Consider the following 26,926-nt stretch of genomic DNA (forward strand, 5'->3'; position numbering starts at 1 on the left):
GGAATTTACGCCCTCTAGGAGCGCAATTCAGAGGTCGCGTTGTCATCTCTAAAATAGAGACTGCAGGGGAAAATGTAAAGCAGCAATTACAAAAAAGAACTTAGGGTATATTAAACCTAAAATAAAACATAGACTTGTTTAAAAAGTGCGTATTTAATTTTCGCCATTAATCTAATTCATTTGTTTTCCAAATGAAAGCAGTGAAAAAGTTATACCCATAAAAAGTAAGATTTCAAGCTCATAAAGAATCAATAAATCCTTTCTCCTACAAATTTCATATTTATTTGATTTATCGATATTAATCTTCATGATTTGTAATATTTTTACATTTATTCTACTTAAATAAGTGCTTAATACTGGAGAAACTGTTGAAATAGTTATTGCAACAACTCTGCAATAACATTATTAAAAAAGAAAAATCTAAAAACCATGTTTATAAATTTATAGCCATGAAAATTGAAACGATTAATTTTATGCAGTATAAGTTTTGATAGCTTTTCAAACATACTATCATTAATAAGATATTTGTTTAGTACAATTTTATTTTGATATAATATCTATATCATCATATAATAATACAATATTTCTATTATCATTTTACTACAAGTTATAGATAATTATAGCTTGGTATAGGAATTATAAACTAATTAAATTTTAAGAAAAAAGGATAACTTTGAATTATATCAATTACAATTTTTTTTAAAAAAATTATGTAATAGGTGAACAAATGAATCAATAATGGGCATTCAATTTATCCTTTTCTGTTAAATTGCATATATATAGTTAATAATAATAATTATATATGTATCGTTAATAACAATAATTATATATGTATAGTTAATAATAATATTTATTTATAAATTTAATGAATTGCTTAGCAAACCATTCATCATTACAGCGAAATCTTTAAGTATAATGGATATTCCTTACTCATGTAGAGAAGAAAAATTACAATTTTTCAAAGTAACAAACCCATAAATTCTAAAACAAATAATGACCTTAAAGATGGAATGAAAAAATTACATTCACAAATAATAACTTGATAATGTTCTGAAAATGTATTAACAAAACATATATGTGGCAGATATAAGCAATGCCAACAGAAGACCTTGACGATTGACCTTAAAGATGGAATGGAATAACAGAATGCACATGCACAGTGACACCATGTATGATTATATATTTTTACAACTGTCAGGCAAGAGATAATTAAAACCTCGATATTTCGCGTTGTTATTCTTACCTTTGTACTAAAAAGAATCGGAACATCAGACTGGACTTGCCATGGATATCATCGTGACAAAACCACGATGATAGAATTATGGTGGTACCCCAGCTACATTGAGTTACGTTTAGTTACCTTACAGTTTGAAAAGAATTGTTTTTTAGTTTGATGAAAATACTGGTTACACAACTAGCATAAATATCCGCGATTTACGACTTTTGAATCAATGACATTAAAATATAATTCATGAGTTACGAGCGTTCTTGAGAAGTGGCAGCATTCGCTTTTTCGTTTCATTTCCTATTTATTCTTTATCTTCCTCAAGGTTATCAATGATTTGGAGCTGTTTTGCTTTTCAAGAGCAGAAAAAATGAGTCGGATGGATAATACAGAGCAAAGAAACTTTCTTATTGTTTGTAATTGTTTAAAACACATGTGGTCGTAAGTGTTCATTCGTCTGCGTAACGTCCATTGGACTGTTGAGCAGTCGTAAAAATTACAGACACATGAACACATGAACTGGCGCCACTCTGTCTGCATTGCCTTGTTTGCTTTGCCATCTTTCTTGATGCCTTTTCTTTTGCCCTCATTTTCGTAAAATGCACCTTTTTTCTTTTTTTTTTTAACTTTTGCTAGTTGTTTTTCTTTTCCATACACCAACTGTAGAAAAAGAAAGCACTATACTCATAAAGAAACTTTAACGAATTTCTAACTTTTCAGATCTACTCGAATCCAAAAAATTATTTTCTGATATAATATTTGCCTATCTTGGTCTGTAAACATGTTAACTCAAAACTCGAAAAGAATAGATGAATATAATTTGGTCTTGAGACAAAAAAGGAAAGAAATTATTTGTGTCAAATTTAGAACAAATCCCTCAACAAGAAGAATGTTTGCTATCCATGCACATATGAATATGATAATTCAAGAACACAATATGCTAGTTAAATGAAATTTTGCGATATTTATACAAACTGTTTTTATACAATAATATATGATTTTTGCAAAAAAGTTTTATATCTGAAGTAAAATTTAGATGCAATAGGTCAAAGGAAAGTGAAGAAACTGTATATTCGCTTTTGTTTAATATACAACGAAACTAAAAACGGAATAAAATAAAAAGTCCTGAAGAGAATTTTTCATCTGATATGAACTATTTTTATTCTTCATATGAATATTATTAATATCATTTCATGCTCTTGAATGGTATAAATGGTATTAAAAGGCGTTACTTTTTTAATTTTATAATCATAGTTTTCACGAATGCTTACTCATTTCTGGAGTGAATTATTAAATGCATGGTTGAATTTTTAAAATTGTTTTTATACAGTAAAACTCGAATTATCTACAGTTCAGTAATACGGATCTCCACTTGTTCGGATCGAATTTGGAAGAAAAAGAAAAGAAAAATGCAGCGTTATAATATGCCAATTATGAAAAATATACCAGTGTACAAAATTTCAAAACTCTCGCTCATCCAAAAGCAAATCAAAAATCAAATTAAGAATACAATCTTTACAAACATGAAATATATCAAATTAAACAAAAATATTGGAAAGAAAAATTATATAATTCAGTTGCTGATTTGAAAAATTATTTCTCTCCTACATAACCCATGCCCTTGATTTCTATACAATAATATTTTATAAATAACATCAAATATGACAAGAAATGATATAAATACTTTCATTCAAATTGACCTTCAAGTTTATTGGATGGCAGAAAGAAGGTAATTGGAAGTCAGAATTAATTGGACTACGTAGAGAAGTAATTGGACTACGTAGAGTTATTATGAATCTTATCTTAGACAGTAATTTTTATCGAATTCTGAATAAACATAGTCCATGAGCATAGTAACTAAACATAAGAAAAGCTATCAATTGTGGTAGACCTTTGATATCAGTTTCTAAAATTTTCGGTACTTTTAATTTCGCTATTAATATAACACATTTATAAGTATCACGGCAACTATAAAATAATCATTGAATTTTAACTCACTTGAAAGGAATAGCATGTGAAAATAAGTAGTACCTCATATAAAATGAAACCATGTCATTTCTTTATTCTAACAGCTGCACATCTCTTCTTTATATTAGGCAATAATACATTTACATTAATACATTACAATAATGCATTTGGATTAATACATTGGTAATACATTTCAACTCTGAGATGATGAAGCATGTCATTATCTATATTCGTTTAAGTGTTTGTAAAGATTTCGTGAATTGTAACTGGCAATAGTAGCATTTACACAGTAATTTAAGTTAACTCAGTATAAAAATGCTCGAAGCTTACTATCTAAAGATCTGTAACAGCTACACGTATTTTCCGTATGTCTTCCCTTTGTTACGCAGCTTACATCTATGTGGCAACCCGTTTTACTCTTGAAGTGCTGATGCAAATCATTATCTATATTCATGAATTATAACTCAAAATAATGACTCATACAAACCATTTAATTTAACACGATGGGAAAATTCATTGTGTATGTGCGCTGTAGATCTGTAGATCTAGATCTATAATGCTGAGTACTGATTCACTGTAGATACAGAGATCTTGTGTATTACCAAAAAAAATTCAAGTCGTCAGCACTCCATTAGGAAATGCAATAGCTCTTAATAAAGTAAACCACATCTTTCCTTCCGTTTCTTAGAATGAGAATAAGATTGCGTTACATCTGTTGGTCCATATGAAGAAAAAAAATCTTCATATAGTTGTACTTCTTTTCCTATAATTAGTATTGAAGAATGTAATTAATATCTTCTAAATTATAACATATTAAAATCCAAAGTTAATTTTGTAATTACCATGTAATTTCAGAAAGTGCTTTACGGAACAATACATTAGAATACAATATCTCTGCAACATTGTACTTTAGCCACTAAATCATCTGAATCTGCACTTTTATTGAAAAACATTCCTTCGCAAACAAACCTCATGTTTAAAAGAATATCAAGTACTATATTCAGCAACTTTTCATTCTACGTCAATAGAAAAAGTAAACTTTTAATGTAATTTTATTCCACACATGCTCTAAAACAAACTCTTTAAAATCAACAAAAGGGTAAATAAAATTTATTGTTTGTAACATTAAAAAAGTTTCCGAAATCACGTGACATAAACTTGGCATTGGCTCTTGGCAATCAAAGTTTAAACAGACGCTTCAAAAGTAAAGTAAGAATCACCTTCAAAATCAGTCAACTTTGAAGCTGGAATTCTTTCGGAGGAAGTCCATATCTCATTGGAAATACATGCAATAAAAGAAAAAGTGGTCAAAATAATTTCAGCTTTATGCGTTTTTCCAAGAAACTCTTTGGTTATTGCAGTTTTACGAGATACTTTTGATTCCTTTTCATTACCTTTCAATAATAAAGAAGCTCCATATACGGAGCAGTGGACTTCGTTCGAAAGGGAGGGAAGAGAAAAATAACCAAGCAAAGAAAAACAGTTATGTAAAATTCTTTTTTCAACATGAGGCTTTTGCCCGACAATTTTTCTTTTTTTTTATGTTATTGCAGAGTGTACCTCATTACGACTATCATTATTCATTATTCATGAGCTCATACATCTAGTAAATCAATCAAAATCTGGAAAAGAAGTTAGATTCTTGGGACATATTTGTATGTTTGAATCTTGTGGAATTAAATAATCAACGTAATGAATAACCATGCGTTAAATAATTTATTGATGATAATCACAAAATAATTATTAACTTTTGAAATGATATCATCTCAAAAAAATAGTCACATTCTTCAATGTTATTTGGAGGAAAAAGTAGCAAAATGAAATTTTTATTTTAATACTTATACTTTTCCACGTGAGCCACAAGATAAAGTGTAATACCAGTTTGGTGTTAAACAATAACAAAAACAGAGACAGAGGAATGGCTCATGTAGTGTTGCCGGCTTATTCAGTTTTTATTTTTGTCTCAGTTTTTATGAGGTATTATATATTTTCGCAGTTGTAATAGTTTTTGAAATATAGGGAATTGAAATTCGATAATTTTTTTGTAATTACCGTGCATTACAGATGGTAAAATCGAAAAAAAAAATACTTTAAAAGGGTAAAAAGATAGATGCTTTCATACGTAAAAACTACTAGACTTCATCTTTGTCATTCATTATTTTCTTCTTGGAAAATCCTTTTTTAAACATCGTAACAAACATGTAATTTCTTAATCTTACACAGCTTATTCAAAGAGATGTAGAATTTTCTCTAATTTTTGAGAAGAAAGATTTCTATAATTTGAATTATTTCTATTTCTTCTTTCATTTGTACGCATGTGAGGAAGTTAAAATCGCAAGTTTACCTTTTTCATTTCAACCATATTCCGATTGATCAATACAAATCTTTTTATCAAACAGCAGAATTTATTGGTTTAGCTTAGCCTTTCTTGCCACTGGGATAACTCATGAGGGTATTTTTTACATTAAAAAATTATAAAAATTATAAGTTTTAAAATTTGTGCTTTTATCTGTATACTTAAAAGTCGAGAAATATTTTTCAATGAAAAATATGGATGTATTAAAATAAATTATAAAAGCCCTAAAGAGCTAATAGAAACACTCCAAAAAATTGAAATTTTAATAATTAATTGATATTTAACCATTATAATGAATTATTTTTTATTTTTAATGAATGTTTAATTATTTTTTTTTATGATATTCATTATGGTTCTCATTCTAGCATTAATTTCTGTATATTTTCATTACCTTATGTAAATACAATTTTTGTTTTGATGTCTGTGTTTAGGATTTAAAAAAATTATTTTCTTTCTTTTAATTCGATGATAAATTATTGTTTTAAAACTTTTTTAAAATATTTGCTCTAATTATTTTCCGTTTAATATATTTCATAATTTACAATTATAAAATCATAGAATGTTTTATCTTTCAAATTGTACAACAGATGGCATCACTGATATCGAATCTTTAAATAGAGGCAATACAAAAAAATAGTTAAGTTCGAAAAACTTAAAATGACATGTTGTCATCGATAACTCCCTATACTGCTCAAAATTTCTGAAATGCATGAAAAACCAATTACAAAGTTCCATACATACTAAGTTTAGACATGAGCGAATGCGCAAAGATTGAGGTGAAAATTCTCATATTTTAATAACTGCCTTTGTTCAAAATAAAACACTCATATGTAAAAATGTTGGTTTGATTTGAATTTTTATGGTGCAAGAACCAATATGTAGGTTACATAGCGCCAAACAATTTATTTTGTGCTATCCGAAATTTAACAAAATCAACTTCAATAAAAATGTTGCAGTTACAACAGAATAAAACTGTAAAACCTCGAGAAAGAAGCTTATAATATAATTCTAAAACTTAAAAGTCATTGGATGAGTATGACAACAAAAATATTTTAATTAAAGTAAAACGGTTTAAAAAATCAAAGTAAATAAATAATTTTAAAATCTCCAAAAAAGCATATAAAATTGCAGTGGTCTCAACAGTAAAAATGGGACAAAAATTATGAAGTTGTAAGCACGGAATTTTATCTGTAAGAACTCAAATGCTTATGGTGAGTTTGCTCTCAATGAAAGAAAAAGTTCGCAAATGGTTCCAATATTTCAAACCAAACGTTCATGGTACCAAGGCTATGCTCTGCATTTAATGGAATCAACTCGGTGTAATATATTATAAACTGTTGAAACTGAGTGAAACCACCATAAGTGATCGGTAACGAAAGCAACTGTTGCGTTTGAGTCAAGTACTGATGGAGAAACGGTGTACTGTACCAAAAAAACAAAAAAAAAACAAGACAAAGTTATTGTTCAGCATAATAATGCTCAGCCACTTGTCTCAAGACTGGTCAAGATATACTTGGAAAAGCTAAAATGAGAGATCTTGCTTCATTCGCCGTACTCTCCAGACATTGTTTTTACCGACTACCATCTGCTTTGATCGCTGGCATACGACCTGGCTGATCACCACTTCCACTTTTACGAAGAAGTCCAAACAGGGATCTGTTAGTGGATCGCCTTTAAAGACGCATCGTTTTTCCAGATAATATCTGACAATTGCCAAAAAGATGGGGGGGGGGGAAAGTAATAACCAGGGACGGGCAATACTTTGAATCATAAATAAGTGTTCACTTTTTAGAACAAAGCCTCACATTTTGGAACAAATAAAACTGTACACCTAATACAAAAAATGTACTTGAAGAAATTACAAGGCATGAAACACCTAATACAAGAATTGTACATGTAAATGTACTACATGAAAGTATCCTTTGACATATAGTAGAATCTGGTTTAAAATATTGATAATTTTGTAAATAAAAAATTGTAACCCTTAAAACATTTACCTGTGAATTACCTCCTTTTTGCATAAAAAATTCTTCAAACTTTCAAATGATTACTTTATTAAAATCATATAAAAATAGTCTTATCATGTACGACATAAATTTACCTTATGTCATTGAACAATATTCAGTTAACCGAACAGATTTTAGTACATTTTGCATTAAAAAATCCATGATTTTGAGACTAAGAATTTTACAAAAGTATTTCAACTTATTTCATAATATTTGGTTTTAAATCTCGATGAAAATGTCATGAAAAAATTAATTTATTGATGAATATAAGTTAACTTAATTACATTTTTCTGTGCAGAAACTGCAGAGACAGTAATCCATTATTAAAAAGCCACATTGAAATTATTCCCACCGTGTTTAGGCAACCGAGGTGAACTAAATGGACATCATCGCAATAGCATGTTGACGGGAATTAAGATTGGGCCCTCAGGATCAACCCTAGCATGCTCCATCCATCCCAAAGGAAATGCATAAAAAGGAAGGGAATAAAAGTAGCTCAGTCCCAAAACCTTATATATCCACTCAGAATACGAGAACCAACCAACATATGTGGAGCTTCTTATCCCATACCTAAGATGCCCTTCTGTGGGTATGAAAAAAAAAATTGTTAACTCGCTATTTCTCATTAAAAACATTAAGTTCAAGTGAGTTGAGAAACATCTAGTTGCAAATGTTAATAGAATGAAGTTAAAATACAAGTGGTAAAACAATTTGCAATATGTATAAGTCGTAAAATACATTAGCCATAGAAAGAAAATATCAAATGGCTGATCAATATAAATAACTAATTCACAAATAAGCTTGCTTCATTGAAGATAAAATTTTGGATGATAGATTTCAATAACGGAAAATATTATATGGCTTCTTTTCTTCTCCTATGAATTCACTAAGCTTTTGGTTAGTCAGGAATACTTGGTTAAAAACACTAAAAGAATATATAGTCCATCATGGGAACGATTTTAAAACATGAGTTACTGCATAAGATTAGGGAAATATAATATTGGTAAATTGATAATGAAATGAACAACAATTTGGAAAGTTACAATTTTTAATGAACAACAGAAACGTTTAAACCACTACTCGATAAAAGAATAGCCTTAACAAGAGCAGGCTTTTGACTTCTTTTACAATGCATGATGCTTCAGGCAGAAAAAAACTCAACAAAACAATGAACAAACAAACAATGCAAATAATACTCTGGATTTCAAAAGTCTTATCTTTATTTGTTAACATTGTGACGAATGTGAAACTATATTGCAAAGCAACATACCGAAAAAGAAGAGAAGATCAAAGTGAATTATTTTTAATTTACTCTCTTTTCTCTTATCATTTAAAGCTACTCTGAAGAATCGGGAGCACTTTGAAGAAATATCAAAGAGAAACTCTTTAATATGCTAACCATCATCGAACCAGCATTAAAACCATCATCGAACTATCGGATGCAACACAATGCAACGGTTCCTTTCATCAGCATTATTCATCCTTAATTCTATGACATCGAATAACCTGTTCCTGATTTGGCAAGCATGGAAATATATCGAAACATTGCTCAAAAATCAACAGGCTCAACAACTGCTGATAAAATGTTACTGAATGTACATAAATTAACATTTTGTTTATGCCAGACAAGTTCTTTATCAATTTCTGTCCACTACGTAAAAACAATTTTAATTTCTATACGTCGATACAAATATTACATCATCTCTCTTGAAGTTATATAAATGCAAGCCCTCATAATTCGTAGATAGTTTGCATTTCCAGTGCTAAATTCTGTTATTGCAATTTCATTATAAAGGCTGTCCCAAAAAGATGGGACAAGTTTTTATTTCCCTAAATATTGTACCTATACAAACACTTCCAATTACCAAATTTGATAAAATAAGGTGAAAAATTATATGAAAATATGTTTGCTTGTGTGAAGATCGAACATAAAAAGTTTTAGGAAATTAAATTTTTATACGGTCAACCATAATATAAAAGTGTCAGTTGGTTAAATATTTATCTTAAAATTATCTATGCATACACCAAATTTCACGTTTCTATCTACAAAATTTGAAGAGATATACTCCTTTTTAAATTTAGATGGACTTATCACAAATTAGAAGAAAATATTTAGCACAGAAATGCAAAATTATCCAATACAGATGAACTGTAATATTAAAATATTTGTCAAGTAGTTCATACTCAACCAACATAACTTGAAATAAACATGCTAATCATGCATAATATTACTCACTTTGATTAGTCCACAGTTGTAACTTCGACTGTATAAAAAAGGAATAGAAACTTGAAAATGAGGGTTATTTAATTTTGTAACTTTTTATTATCACTCTCTACAAAAGCCAAAGTATTTTCTTATATTTGGATATCTTATATGATGAAGCTTCGCAGTTGAAAATATATGTCTAATTGCAATAGTTTAGGAAATACGTGCTTGTTCCTCTTTTTTGGTACCCTCTATATTGTGCAATAGTTTAGGAAATACGTGCTTGTTCCTCTTTTTTGGTACCCTCTATATTGTTGTAATTTCTAAAAAAATTACATAGAGAAAACAACAAAAATGAGCCCTTAAAAAAATTAAAACAATCGTAATTTTTCTTCAGAGTATCCATTATATTTTCTCCTACCATGTTTTCTCTAAAATTTGTTTTTCAAGCTACGCCTTCTTTTTTATTTGCTCCTAATTATCAATTTATTATTCTGAGAAACAAGTTAAGATATGCATGATTTCAATTATCTGTTTGACAAAAAAAAAATTACAGGAATTTTTTTTCTAATAAGATTTTTATTAAAAAAAACAAGGTAACTAAAATATAAATGAAATATATTAGAACAGACGTTTGGAAAGACGAAAACAAATTATTTCTTCCACCTTTAATTCTTCATTGATTAACCCTCTAAATAAAATATCTTTTGAATACTCGTTAACATAAAATGCACGTTAGCGGTCATAATGACGAATTTCAGTCTGAGGTTTACTAATTATTTAGCAAGCTATGACATTTAAAAAATTTCAATTCCCAAACTTGAAAAATGGAGTATTAAAAATCCGTATGGTTAACTATTTAACAAAGAATCACTGCATTTCAAAAACAACGAATTAAAAAAATTATTGGGAAAAATTATTAAATACAGCAATGAAACTCATACACTCTTCTGTAGTATAAACTGGGAAGAAAAGTTTTGTCAGAAATTTATTGTTTGGAAAAAGAATATAGGAAAAAAAAACAATAAATATCTTCTTGAAAATCATTTCCCTGTAGTTGTGTATAACAGTTGACAATCTCAATTTCAATTGTTGAAAAACTTATTTTAAAAAGATTGGAAATTTTTCAGTTGAGAATACAGACAAGAAACTCGTTACGAACTCATTTCAGTCCACTTCAAAAATGTTCAGTTTCCTTTTTATCAAAAGATTCTCTAGAGAGAGAAATAGGAGAAAATAGAAAAATAAGGTTGGGGAAGAAAGAACAAAGGGTGATTTAGAAGCTCTTATTCTAATTCTTGAATGTTTGTAAACATAGCTTTCATGATGTTCGGGCTAGCGCTATTTTGGATATAAATAATATCCTTGTAGTTCACAAACGATGGCCTTTACAGCAGATTTCATGAACATCTTCTATTGGTAAGAAATTCGTATATAATTACTCCACGGTATTCCCACTATAAGGACAACTTTTTCGTTGGTCGTAGAGCGTCAAGTTGATCAAGTGACTCTTTACCTGGTAATACCAGTTGGTTAGCCAAATGGAATTTTATAGTAGAACACACTTCTCGTCGCAGGTGATTATGGGATCAAGAAATAGGTCGTTTCTCATTCTTTCCTACGATAATTGAAAATGTCTAAACGCGCCTTTTCATCATCCTGTCAGGTTATTGATGGGGACCCCACATACAGAATTGTTCTCGACATTCAAGCGCATTCAAGTCATCGGTGGAAATTACCCTGAGGTGTTCTGAGAGCTCCTCGGTTAAAATGGCTGTTTGACGTTTCACCAAACCATTGCGTCTTTATTTATTTCACTTAATCTTCCTAGTTCTTGCTTATCTTGGAGCGATTCCTTTCCGTCATTGAAATGTTTGAACCGGAACCTGATAATTCTGACACTTACAATGAACTCTGCAGGTGGAATTTACGACAGTTGTAGTGATGAAAGCAGTAAATATGCATTTCTAGTAGAACCAAATGATGTGGCTCATTTTAGATTTTTCAATAACCCTTTTATATGTCCCTTATTACATCAAAAAGATGTTTATAATCAACAAAATTTTGACTACTAATAAAACACTCTAAGTTTTCCATAGCGATCGAGGCTAGGCACATTAGAGTACAAACGTGATTACTGCAGCCTTACCTATGATTTCAGGCAGGAACTTTGTTTCACACTTTATATTTCACCGTAAGAATTAAAGACTTTCAGATAATAAGACAGCTTCTAACAAACTTTTCAGTGATTAAGAAGTTTTTCAAGAAAAATTTATTATCCTGCATTTTTCCCTCTAGAAATAGTCATGAAATCAAAAGATATCCTAAGAAAGTTCTTTCTAAGGTACTTTGAAAGTTATACGAAATAATAAAAGGAACTCCTACAAATACATTTTCTTTTCTATGTTAAAAAAAAAGTTTTTTCTAAATTTCATATGAAAGGGGTGTAAGTTTTTCATCACCTTAATATTGCAGATATCTGGATGTTCAATTATTTTCTAAAACTGAATTCAAATAGAGGTAAAAATAGTAAAGATGCATTTTCATGCTTGTGGTAACAAAACTGGTTCCAGAAATTAAATAATTTTCAGTAAGATTAGAAATATCAAAAATAACTCTCATTCTCTAATTTTCAAATAAAATTTTCTTCAAATTCAAATAAAATTTTCTTGAATTCAAAAAAAAATATTTCAATAAAGCCCACTTGTAAAGATACTTGAACAAAATAATACTAAAAAAACTTAACAAAGAAAATACCTAAAAATTTTAAAACAAACATTGTATATCTGAACTTATATTCTGAATTCAGTTATCATGAAGAGAAACATAGATTAAAAAATAGAAGGATTGATTTTTCATGTAGTTATTTTAAATTTTTTGTGTGTGTAAGATTTTTTTTTCTTTACTTCTGATAACTTTCGATCAGAAATGCAAAAGGAAGCTTATAATCGATTTTCAGTTCTTTCCAAGATGAGCATAATGAAAACAGTCAATTATTTACGAATAAAGTTTCAGAAAATCTTAAATAATAGGGATTGCAACCTACATATAAAAAACGTAAGAGAGTTGATACTGTATCACAAAGGATTTGATTAAGAGCGAGGTCTTTTATCCGAATCAAGAATTGATACTAATATTGATCTTGAATGTACCATTATTTATAAATTGAAAGTTAATCATTGGCGTATCCATAAAATCTTATATTTTACAACAAAAGTTGGATATTTCTTGAAACTATGTATTAGAAGTTAACATATATTAGTTATAGATTATTTATGATTGTTTTTAAAAAAATTTGATCATTAAATATGGGTTAGTTTCTTTAAAAGTCTTTATTAAAAAAAGACAAAAATATACATCAAATAAAGCTTTTACTCTTCGAATTTTACTTATTATTTTTCATTATTATACTAGATTGAGTACTTAAAGAAAATCAAGTTCTTACATTCACTTGTGAAAAATTGGTAATGTGTTTTCTGATGGATATAAGACATTATGCTTATAAATTATCCAAATTGTCATAATCTATGATTCTATAAAAGCATTTATTAAAAAATAATGATAAACAATTGCTAAAATTCCTATCGTTTCATTATATATGATAATATGATATTATAAAAACTGTAAAGAAGCAAAAGAATGGTGTATATTGTTATAAATACTTACTCGTCAAACATGATTAATTATTTCTTAAGATTTTGAGCAAAACGTCCTGAAATTTATATACATAAACAGTCTTCCTATAGTTTTTCTTCTTTCAAACTTGTATGAACGATCCAGAACGCTATGATACATATCACAAGAAGTTTTTCATGCTATAAAGTCGGATTTTCGCCTCACAGTAAGAAGTTTTAATACTGAATGTGAAAAATTGTCTACGAAATACGGTATATACTGCACGCTTGAATTCAACAGAGAGGTTGTGGGACAATCGTATTTTTGAGTGTGTTAAATCCTGTAGATAAATATCAATACCCTATAGTCGAAGAAATAAGACGTTTATTGATTGGCTGAAATAGATGCTTGCGTATGAATCACGTTTTAGAATGCTTCTAGGTCTATAACACTGTACTAATAACTATAATATTCGTTCGATCGTAAAATGAAGAAAACAGCCTCGAAAAAACAGTTTTTATACTTTTAAAACAATCAGTTCAATGTCAGTAATACTTTTTGTTTTTATATAAAAATTTCTGTAATGAGCTCCGATATTTCATCTCGTTGATGTAAGGTTTAAAATACATATTAAAAAAACAGATTGCGTTAATTTTTAAACAGTAAACAATCATAACAAAGTCATTCAATCAATTATGTATCTCTTTTCTTAATTTAAGCTCAAATTTCAAACAAAAATTATTAATTATTAAAAAAAGTCTTAAAATTTAGTTTCATAGAAAGCACAACGCATTTCTATCTTTCTTCTTGTGACTGGACTATAAAAATTATGAGTTAAATAATTAGATAATAATAATTCCGTGACTTTTTAGTATTAATAAAAGCACATCTTGTTTGATTTTCTACATCGTTTTTCTATTACCTTTAAAAGTTATATATATATATATATATATATAACCAATCTAAAGTAAGAAAAAGTTTGAAAACGAAACTAAAATGAAAACGAAACAAAACAGTTTCGAAATCGCAACTAAAATTTATTACCTATTTAAACTAAAACCAAAAAGGAACTTCATAGTATTTAGAGAGCGCAATTGCAGCTACTTCTAAAACACAGATGAATTGATACAAAAGTATTAGAATCAAGTTAATAGGAAAAACAAAAACCAAATAAAAATTAAACCAAAAAAAATTATTAAAAATTTTAAAAAAGAATCCGGCCTGAAGACTTTTTCAAGGGTCACCCTCAGGCAGGGATTCAAATAAAGGGATTTTTTCTGTGAGGACATACAGACATTAAGTCTAATAATGATTCCTAAAAATGATTTTCCTAGAAATTACTGTAATGTCAATTTTTTAATTAAACAAGGTATGGTTTGGGATTAATCTTTTGGCTTAAATAAAAATAGAAATTTACTTGCATATTGGATCACTCAATAGATGGCGCTGGGTGCCTACCTCTGTTTACATAATTTACCGTTAACTTTCAAAAACAGGAAATCACAATCGATTGTTTAAAGTTTCCTTCACTGTTGGATGGTATGTGCTGGCCTTTTCGTTTTTAATTTTAATTTTAATGCTGTTTTTGTTTTTATTGTTATTGTTTTTATTGTATTTTTACTTTGTGGTTTTTTTTTTCTAATTTGTTATTTTGTATTTCCTTTCTGTTAAAATGGTATATCTCTTGAGCATAATTTCGGGGGATTTTCGGGTCACGAGGAATCATTATTAGACTTAATGTCTGTATGTCCTCACAGAAAAAATCCCTTTATTTGAATCCCTGCCTGAGGGTGACCTTTGAAAAAGTCTTCAGGCCGGATTCTTTTTTAAAATTTTTAATAATTATTTTTGGTTTAATTTTTATTTGGTTTTTGTTTTTCCTATTAACTTGATTCTAATACTTTTGTATATATATATATATATATATATTAATAACTATTAATAACAAAAAACATTAAGAAAACTCTAAAAAGAAATTTTTTTGATAATCAGCAATTTTATACATTACACTTTCCATACAATATACAGGGGCCGCGGTGGCCTGGTGGTAAGGTCTCGGCTTCGGAACCGGAGGGTTTCAGGTCCATGTCCCGATTCCACCGAAGAACCGTCGTGTAAGGGGGTCTGTTGCACGTTAAATTCATCATGACCAAGCGTTCCTCCGCTGGTGTGGAGAGGGGGGCGCAAGCTCAGGTGTCATCCTCGTCATCTGACCGAGGTTTAAAATTACGAGGTCCGTCCCAAAATATCCTAGCTTGCTTTAAACGGGACGTTAATATAACTGAACTGAACTGAACCCTACAATAAACAATAATGGGTAATATTATAGTAGATACATTGTTGAATTCTTACATATTTATTACAACTATGAGACACAAAATATGTTTCGTCTGTTACATAATGAAGTTTGAGAGGGGCGAATATCCGATTAGGCAGCTGTCTAAGGCCTCTAGGCTGAGAAGAAGGAGCAGGCGCAGGCAGACCGATTAAAAAAGGTTTTTAGCTTCTTTATCAAGTAACTATATTTGTAAAAAATATTAATTCTATGAATTAAAAAAATATTAAGACTACTAAGAATATTGAATGATTAAAATAATTCTTAAATAAATTAAAGCCTATTTATTTATTTATTTATAATATGCTAGAATGTTAACAATTCCTTTTATAGATTACATTCATTCCCCTTGACAAGTTCTGTAATATAATAATTTTTATTGTTACATTCGTTTGAAGCTTATTGTTTCCATACAATTTATCGCAAAATTTAAATGTTTTTATTTGTAACAAAAGAAATCATTAACTAATAATTTTGATTAATTTTTCAAGAATTTTATTGCTAGGTTTTTCTATAATACGCATATTAAAAACAAGTAATTAAATACATATATATTTTCACTACGTTATTAAAATAAAAAAAAATTAAATTAAAAAGCATTAACATGTTGATATTAAGTTAAAAATGGGATGAAATGCGAAACTAAATTATTAAAAGAAGCGCTTTAAAATATACCCTGCTTGTGGTCGCAAAATGTTTAGATCCTTTAGGGAAGGCTGATAATTATGTTATTTTCATTATTTTATAAATCATTTTATAAAGCTTTAAGACTTTTTTAAAGCAAATAAAGTATTGAAATTTTTTTTCAATTCTTAAATTAATTCGTCAACACGATTTGTATTCATTTTAATGGTTTTTCAATATGTTCCAGTCAATTCATCATCAAAATATAAAATGCAGACGGGAGAATTACTTCCATATGATTTAAAATAATCAAAAATTTGGAATAATTTTTTTCTTATGCTATAACTTCTTGTTTGTAATTGTTTCAGAGCTATTTATCTCAAGACAAACAAATTATGTTTGATTTTTCTACAAAAATAAATTTTTTAATTGTTCTATCATTCCATCACTTCACTGAAATTGTTAATTTTAAGATAAAAGCTGTACAATATTCGATCGTGAATACTTCTTACTTCATTTTTCAGTTTGCCAACTATAGTAAGTAATATTCTTTTAATCTCCTTTCATTTCAAGTAGACAGACAGACGATCGTAATTATAGTCCCTGAAAAAGCTGCAATGAAAATTTAATTATCCAGCAAAATCATATGAAAATTATTTAAATATCGAGAAATTACTGTTATAAATATCTTAAGTGCATATAGCCTCAAAATTGATAAATTCTTCTTCCTTCTTGAAAACAGCACGATTTGCTGTGCACGTGTACCCAAAAAGTAATACAGAAGACAAACATTTCAAATGATAAAGTCATAAGTCTCTTTAAAAGCACTTAAAACCGTAAACTGAAATAAATCGCAACGACAATTTTTTTTACTAAAAACTTATAGGATTTACAAAAGCATTTATTCATGCCAAAACGCAAATAAAGGAAAAAGAAAAAAATCGCCTTTCAAAACAAAAAACAAAATTCAATCCTTCATCTTTCACCTATATTATCAACTCTTCTAATCACAGCTGCGTAAAAACATAATTAAGTTTTAGTTTATTTTCAATTTTCTTAGTTTTTGTGTTTGTAAGTGTTTTTTTTTCTTGCAGCAGATTTGATAATTTCGATTAACTTTGTATTACAAACCTGTGCACTAAATAACGTTGCAAAATTTAAATGAAAAAAGTTTCAACATTTTTTTATTATTATTAATTGTATATATATTTAACCAGTTTTTTTAAAAATTCAGTCTTGTGTTATGAACAGTTTTTAATTACATTGTTAAATATATAACCTCAAGTGACTTCAGTTAAAGAAACAAAATGAGAGTCAACGGATTGTAGGACGAATTAATTTGACTCAAAGTGTCACCCAAAATTTTGTATGTTTAAAAAACACATTAATTGTTATTTCATGCAAATTCTCTGGTAGTTCTGATAGTATTTTTTCGTTAAGTTACTTCGTTTCAGTTTTAAATAATATTTCCTGAATTCAAGAAATCATTTTATTACGGGTTACAGTTCTCATAAATACTAAGTTTAATCTATTTCTAAATTGTTATACAAGCATTTTGCACAGTTTCAAAATATTATTAAAACATGTTGAAACATTGTTCTGTCTAAAAGCATTAGCATAAATTCATTAACTTTGGAAGAAATTTAATTCGAATTTTTAAATGATGTCAAAATCTGATGAGTTTAGTTATATTAATGGTCCCTTTTTAAATTGTGTGATTAATGCTTTGAAACAAATTTTGCTATTTTGAGTCGTGGTCAGATGATCAGGGCGAAATCTGTGCCCTCTGCTAGGCTTTCTATCATACCAATGAGATAGACGCTGATTGTAATCAATTACAATCATCTTATGTTACTTATATTAAAAATTCATTGAATTTTTTACATTTTATATTCATCTTATCACTTATATTTGAAATTTGGATTCTTCTTCATCTTACCATGAAGATATAATGAGCAAATGAAATCTTTCAGGAGTCCTGTAATTTCAAACCTAGCCAAAATTGAGGAAGAGGGGAGAAAATGGCTCAGTTTAGACTCAAATTTATTTACAGAATGAAAGGAAGCAAAGGTAGATATTTAAAAATGCTTCGAAAGTTTTATATGATAGAAATAATTCATTTTCATCTCATCATGATATGATCAAATTAATTATATCAATGCTGTAAGGAGATTCTGTTACAGTACTAAGAGTATATCTGTTTATCACAGAGAATGCTCTGGATCACTTTTATGAACACAATTGAAAATCATTATCTAGTACTTCAAGCTAAACAGAGCAAGGATTCCTTGCCAGTTACCTTTTAACCTCGACTTTCCCCCTAAAGAAAACCATGGTACTTACTAAGATCTACAGGCATTATGGTGTCATTTAAAAAAGATTTCTAATATCCGAAATTTCCCTTGTCTCACTCAACTTGATGAGAGATCCCATACTTTGAAGAGCTGGTCAGCATTCTTAAGTTCTAGTTCAAATAAGATTGTCTTTGCTTCTACAGAGAAAAAAGCAGCATTTACAACAAGGTAAAATAATTTTCAAGTATAGTAATTTTAAACAATAACCATTGAAATTAAAAGCAAATAACATTTAGACAAGTTTTAAACACAAATTCACTAGCGTCAGCATATTAAAAAGATATGACTTCAGAAAAATGGTAGCTCCCAAATTTCAGTTTAATAAAAGGGCAGCTTTTGGCATCATATTCTGCTTAAACTCCTTTGATAATGTGCTGCCAATTGATTACTGTCTGAGAATAAGGACCAAACGTAAATTTACACCTGGAAAATTCTTTAAAGAAATACAAACACGAATGATAAATTGCATTTCGATAATTATTGTGTAAGAAAATATGCCCCTCCTTTCACTTTAAGATCCTTATGGATAAATTGCTAAAAACCAGATCTAATTTTTATTTTTTCTGATTTTATTAATATTAAAAATAAGATCAATTTTTTGAACATTTGATGAAATTGATTTAACTTCAAGTTATTGGATTAAGATCACCAATTTTTGCAATATTGGTGAAAATAGCTACAAGAGCGATAGGAAATTCCAGCATGTGTTTCAATTATAATACTAGCCAAAGCGAAAGCTCCACTTATACATTTATATTTCGTTAATAATATTGTTGAAAAAAGGTAATTTTGGCCGATTTACGAGAAGAACATGTAGTTCCATCATATCTGATAATGCATCATCCTTTAATAATTATATGTTAATTTGGTGAAAACTGAATGTGAAATTTTTTGGTATAAGAATTATAAATAGCCTGATGGTAAGAAAGTCATTTAAAAAAACTGAAAAGTATCTCAAGAATATGTAAAGATCTATAAAACATCAGTTAAAAAATTCAAAGAAAAAAGTGTTATTTTCATTGGAGTAATAATATAAATGATATCATAATAAGACTATGAACAAAAGTATCCTAACTTCAAATATATGTTAAAATAATCAAGAAAATCTTAAAAAACACAAAGATTGTTTTAGAGTCATCATAAAAGTAGTTGGAGTTATTTAACTTCTTAATATTGTTTTTAATTTATATTCTTTTATCTTCAATCTTTATACCCAAAAGCTGCTTCTTAACAAAAGATTCTTAATGTCTCGAAAATAAAAAGAACATCGTTATCACGTGCAAGAATGAAAGAAATCAGACATAGAAAATATTTCAAAAAAAGAATAAAAACACAATCAAAATTGTACGATTTTTTTTTTGTAACATTAGCAAATATATAATTATAACATAAAATTTGTAGAAAAATGCATAAATAAACTTATTATCGAAGAACTTTATTAATGAGATGAGGAGATTTTTCTTTATAATCAGTTTTGAAAGTCAGTATAAGTCTTTATTTGAGAGTCTTTATAATCCTTTTTGAGACATAAAGTAAAGCACACATATGCATATAAACCATACATACCAGTAATTGAGGAAAATAAGGGAAATTTATTAAAGCAGATATATACAGGAAAATATTCGAAGATATTTTCAATAAAACCAGACAATAATAAATATATTTATACATAACAATCAAATCTATTAATCAACAACCACTTAGATTACAATTTTTATCATAAAAGTACCTACCCCTTCAAACCACATGTACAAAAATATATCCTAATACTATACAATAATAATAGCAATTATATAATGCAATATAATAATAATAATGATATAATTATAAGTATAATAATAATTTTAAACTTTGTTTAGGCTGTATCTATTTAAGCTTAATATAAATATTGTAGTAACTTGATAATCATGATTTTTAAACATAATCATTGATTTACTATTGCAGTTAATAATTTCAGAATAATTCCAATTTAAATGACAATGTTTTGAAAATTAAATTCATATATTGTATGCATGAGGATTATTATCTAAAAAAAAATCACAACGTATTTTTTCCTTTATTTTATTGTATCTAATGAATATTACCTATGACAAATCTGATTTTGTTAACCAAACAATTTCCATTAGTAGAGAAAGAAAATAGAAATAAATACTTACTAAAAATTACTACCAATTTATTTATTTACACTCGTTGGTGACAACTTGCCCTTTGGCGTATTATTCCCCAACGAGAAGATGGCTGAAAAGTAAGCAACATGAAACATCAAACTGTTCTATTTTCAAAATTAGGAGACATCTACTAAGCAGTGCTTATTACAATCATGTTACCTACAAGTGATTTATACTTTACCCCTTCTCAGCGAATGCACTCGTCAGTCTGAGGTCGAAGTTCAGTCGCCTTCTTTTGAAACACAGAGGAGGAGACGTCTCTTTCTTTCCGTACTTATCTTTCTATGTTTTCTGAAAGCCATAGAATAAACCTAATTGAAAGTGTGAAACAATATGAAACGGACCGGATATCCCAAACTTACCCGTTTGGACTTCTGGCTCTTCATTACATACAAAGTGTGCGATGAAGAATTCATGTTATCATATACCCAAAACGAGGAATCATGGCTTCAATTCAAGCTGTAACTTCGAAGAAGATTCAAAAGACGTGTAGAATTAAGAAGTATTGTCTTGATATCTGTCGAAGAGCTAATGCTAACCTTACCTAAATTGACTAAAATGGACATAAAATTTCGCATCTTTCTTATCATTTTAGAATAAATTTATTTGCATATGTAATGATTATTTTAATGTAACACAATTTCATAATCCCATTAATCATTTTCTATGATCCTGTATATATTTTACAGGCATAAACTGTCTTAGATGTGCAGTATGTGGTGCCAAGGAAGTTAAAAAATAGTTTTATTATATGGCAGAAAATAGGGGGGAGGTGCATTTCAAACATATGTTTGCATTTCATTAAATTATAAAGAAAAACACTATTTTTTTAACTATAGAAATTTTCAACACCTAATCAAGGCTAGATAATTTCATATCGTCTATTAATTCAGTGATTTGAAAATTGCAGTTAATGATGTTTTTAATCAAATCCTATTTTCTTTTTTCAAAGTATTTTGACAATTCCAAATTGTCAACCCAAAACTGAAATATTTTATTTCTATATAAATTAAGAAATATTGATTGAAAACTGATCACTTAATTTGATCATTTTGAAGGAAATTCAATTTAATGCAATTCCATCGGCGTCAATATCAAGAAAATATGAATAAATAATCAAAAGGAATTCGAATTCTATTCAATATCTGTTTTTTGATTTTATATTTTTCCAAGTCTTCTACAGAAGCATAAATCTTCTAAAAATAGAGGAAATAAGATTGATTAACTTTTCTTAGACTTTTTATGTCTGAAAATATAAATATTTTCAATTAAAATGATGCGCAATGTGTATTCTTGCAAATTTTTCACTTAAATGATGAGCAAATGCAATTCTTGCAAATGTGCAAATTTTCTCTGAGAGAAAAAAATTCAAAGCGAGCTTTTTAACTATATTGACTTAATTTCTAGCTTTATTTAGAAATTTTTAAAGCTTTTGTTTTCAATCTTTTGCATGCTGTAGAAAAATAATGCAAATCAGTTCAGCCACATGAGCATTTTTTTTATCTATTTAATTCTAAGAACGAAGAGAAATATTTTCAAAATCATTTTTGAAAAAATTTAGTTCCAGACAATTTATAAAATTCAATCAATTCATAATACACCACTGTCACATAGTATGTATGGTGATCGTAATTACGCATGTCATCTAAATAAGTAATTAATTTTTCTATCATATGAACGCATTTCATGCACCAGTCTTCTAACATAGGGCTGTCTTATTGACTTTTTTAAAAGCAAATTTCAGAAATTTGCCCTTTATTCAAAATGCTTGGATTTAAGAAATTTTCATTTGGCGTTGGATTCATTTCAGACATTTCCTGCTTTTTTCCATTCATGATTTTTGCAATACATTAAGCCTTACCGAAAGCATCGATTACGACATTAATACATAACGCGCATGGCAAAATCGTGTTCCCCACTATCAAATTTCTATGGAAAAAATGTGTGAAGCACAGTTAAAAATTAAAAAATTATTTTAACAATCTTAAATATTGTTGTAATCAAAAAGGAAAATAAAACAAATGTTAATCGGAAAGATTTTTATTGCTAACTAATAAGAAAATACGAGTTACACTTTTTATTTTTAAAATCTGATAAATTTTCTCGGAATAGTGACACGTTTTTTCTAAAAGTATCGTCATAAGAAGCCATTCAGTGGAGGTTCTCATGGTAGTTATCATAAAGAATCTTTTCTCATAAAGAGTTCATTCTCATGAATAATTTAATCTCATAAAGAGTTCCTTCGTCGTGTAAATTAATTTCTAATGCAAAATCAGGACATCATTTTACAATTCATTCAACTTATTTTAAGTTAAAAGCCCTTTAACTTTTTCAGCAACGCTTTTTGTTACAAAATCATATCCAATTCCTTATTCGCTATTCTCGAAAAATTCTTTCATTTCTTTGTTTTCCGTGTGTGAATATTTGTTTTCCATGAACTCAATTGATGTACCCACTATTAAATTTCTATGGAAAAAATGTGTGAGGCATAGTTAAAATTAAGCTATAAATTTAACTTTAAACAAATACTGTTGTAATAAAAAAGGAAAAATAAAACAAATGCTAATCGAAAAGATTTTTATTACTGCCTGGTAATTATTATTTTAAAAATCTGTTGCAATTATTATTTTTAAAATCGGATAAAATTTTCTCGGAATAATGACTGACATTTTTTTCTAAAAGTGTCGTGATAAGAAGCCACTTAAGTGGAGTTACACAATTCTCATAAAGAATCCCTTCTTGTGAAGAGTCCTTCTCATAAAGAGTTCATTCTCATAAAGAGTTCAATGTCATAAAGAGTTCCTTTTCATGAATAATTCATTCTCATAAAGAGTTCCTTCCTCGTATAAATTAATCTTTAATACCAAATCAGACGATCATTTTACATTTCATTCAACTTCTTCTAAGTTTAAAATCCTTTAACTTTTTCAGCAAAGAGTTTTGTTACAAAATCATATCCAATTACACGTTCGCCATTCTTGAAAAATTCTTTCACTTCTTTGTTTACCATGTGTGAAAATCCCTTGCTGGTAATTGCTTACACAATTTGCATGACTTCTTTATTTTCATTCTTAGACATGCGACATGCTGCTTGCGACTGAAATTCTAGCATTGGACAAATTAAAAGGGAATAATTAATACAAGATGTGTAAAATCGCGTTTCTGTAAATCAGCACTCTCCAAATGTTTATTATAACTATTTTAACGAATTCTTACAGGCATTTCAAATGGATCGCACTCAGGCGCCAGTTTGACTAAAGTAGTTTTCTAGACGTCTGTCGCCATCAGTTTATAAAGGAGCACCTTACCAGACTTTTATCGCCTTTACACAGACTGTTGTTGGTGCCATGCTGTCTCTTGCTTCAGTTGTTTGTGTTTCTGCAGATCACATCAAATTAAATGGAGCAAATGAAGCACTTTCTCTGAAATCCATTTCCTTTTTTAAACATTTTTATTTGATTTGTTTCATGCTTGAGATATGGAATTTTGTTATCGATTTTTACTCACTTCTTATTGTGCTAGAGTTTTGAAGCTTTGTACACTCGTGTTCCAGCTGCTTTTACAGTTTTTTTAATATCTTCAAAACTTTATTACCAATTTATATGTTGATTTAATTAAGTTCAATTCAAAGGGGGCACATCGGGCAGGGAATTTGAGGAATGAAAAAGTTAACTTCAAGTTTTTTTAATAAGCAAATAGAGATTAAAGAATAAAAAGTAGAAAATAATGAAAATAGAAAATTATATTTTAATACGATAATAATAATAATAAATAATAATAAAATTTTATTTCTAAAATTTTTAACTGTTCTAACTCTGACCGAATTTTTATATATATAATTGAAAAGAACCACATGAAAATGAAACACTTTAGAGATTTATTTTTTATATGAGAATAGAAAGAAGAGAATTGGTAATTTTTGGCAGATAATTAATATTTAAAAAATAAATAACTGATTCTAAGTCTTTAATGCTTAACAATATGTTCACCTTCACAATTAGGAAGTCTATATATTTTGATATTTATATAATAATATTATGAATATTTTTCTAACAAATAAAGATACATAAAAAGCTATTTCAGAAATAATATTTAAAATAACGTGGCTTTATATGTGAAAATTATTTGAATGAAACCAATAACATAAAAACTAAAAATAATTCATTTTTTATTGAAAACGAAGAATAAAAATTTCTCATTCTAAGGAATCTCTTACATTAAATATGAATCTGGAATTCCCATTTCTTATCAGTCACTTTCATTTTTTTTTTACTTGTAAGTCGTACATATGAAATAAATTTTAACTTATCAAAAAAAATTGGAAATACATTGTGATACATGATAATTATTTTTGATAGCAAATACCTTGAGAGGCTTCCTGGATTTTTGAAATTCAAGAAATGAATTATTTGTAGCGTCTGATTAATTTAATTTCTCCTTGGATTCAATATGCTTTTGGAACTTAAGGGGAGTATGGAACTTCATGGTATATTACCAGAATATAGACTGATATAGCCTAACAGACTCTGTCAGATTTGAAGGCTAAACTACAAGAAATTTAAAGATTTCTTTCATGAGTTTGAATGGCTTTAAATGTTATTTTAGATTTAATAATAATAAAATATAAGAATGAATTAAATATAAATCCAGGTATTATTTTGCAAACTTCGACAAATAACTGTTTGTCTTGAGTATTAAAACTTTGAATTTTCATCTCTCTGACACAATTATGGCAAACTGTACAAAATTCTTAATCAGATGTTATATATTTTAAATTCTTACAGGAATCTCAGTGTAGGATGTTTACTTCCATCCAAGCGTTAATTCAAAAAGAATGGCGAAACAACTAAGCTGCTAATCCTTAAGCATATACCATTTAAAGAATTTCAAAGCAAACAGAAGGAATAGCAATAAAGATATTCAGTCCTTATGAGTCTGGATCCTCCCATCGACGATGGAGTGTACTTCCTTAGGGAAAGGTTGTACTGTGGCCGGTGATGGCCCTTAGGACTCAACCACAGTTCCCGCCAGTGTTGCTTCAAGTTTTTACGGGTCGGGGGAGTCAGTTTATTATTCAGTCCTTATGATAAGTTCATTTATAATCTTTTTATGGAACAGAAACCAAATTTATTTAAATTAAGCAGTTTCTAACTCACTAGCCTTGTTGAATTTTGGTAACTGGTATTTATTAACTCTAAGTACATAGTGGAAAGTAATAATATGAACACTTAGAGTGTCTTATGTCATCAAGGCATAAAGTTTTTTGTACGAATCGAGTTTGAAATACAAAGAAAGTCTTGGATACGTGCTATTCCGGAATTAAAAGTAGGAAGGTGTTGGAATAAATAAACACAAAAGATTGGTTCATTAAGGGCTGAATTTATAAAGTAGTTGCTGCGTAGATGAACTTCCCTTAATCCCAATCTAAACAGTTACAGAAGATCTTAAATTGCAAACCAAAAAAGGTCATTGACTGTGAGAGGTGGTATTTCAACAAACATATCCTGTGTGCTTACAACAATATAGGAGGTCTCAGAAAAATCAATATAAGAATATATTTTAATGTCTTAAAATTAAAAAAAAAAAAATTCTTCCCCTGATAGAACCGTATAAATAAAATCCAGAAAACTGCTTAACTTATTTTCTCAGTCACAGATTAGGAATATCTCCTTTTAAGATTGAAATAGCAAAATGTGACCCATTCTAGAGAAAATAATCGAAATCTAGCCTTTTGCTTAATTGATACTAATGCGACGAGTAACGCAGTGCCTTTCCACCAAAAATAAGAACCAATTTGGCATCAAACAACAATGTTTTCTATGTTTTGATACGCCTGTAGTGAAATCACTCCAATCAATAATCGATTCCCTTTTTCTACAATACAGGAATGAAGACCAAACCAGATTACATGAAAAACTAAAACATGAAGATATCTGTGCTGGAAACTAGAATCAAATACTAACTAGACAACTTTATTTTTACCAGCCCAGATCTGCCCTCTGGTGAGAGTAAGAAGAAAGTCAAAAACTCCAAATCGAGGCCAAGAGAGAGGAAACAGAAAGACCAAAT

The 26,926-nt window shown here is 28.5% G+C and overlaps 1 protein-coding gene across 1 annotated transcript in view; it reads right to left on the reverse strand.

Moving 5' to 3' along the window:
- Positions 1 to 15,548, reverse strand: part of LOC129958305 (mitochondrial sodium/calcium exchanger protein-like) — a 77,345-nt gene extending 61,797 nt beyond the window's left edge. Inside the window, exon 1 of the mRNA XM_056070698.1 lies at positions 15,385 to 15,548. The gene's annotated coding sequence lies outside the window, so the exon portion shown is untranslated. The remainder of the gene's footprint in view (positions 1 to 15,384) is intronic.
- Between the last annotated feature and the right edge of the window lie 11,378 nt (positions 15,549 to 26,926).

Source organism: Argiope bruennichi, chromosome X1, assembly GCF_947563725.1.
Source record: "Argiope bruennichi chromosome X1, qqArgBrue1.1, whole genome shotgun sequence".
Classification (NCBI taxonomy): Eukaryota; Metazoa; Arthropoda; class Arachnida; order Araneae; family Araneidae; genus Argiope; species Argiope bruennichi.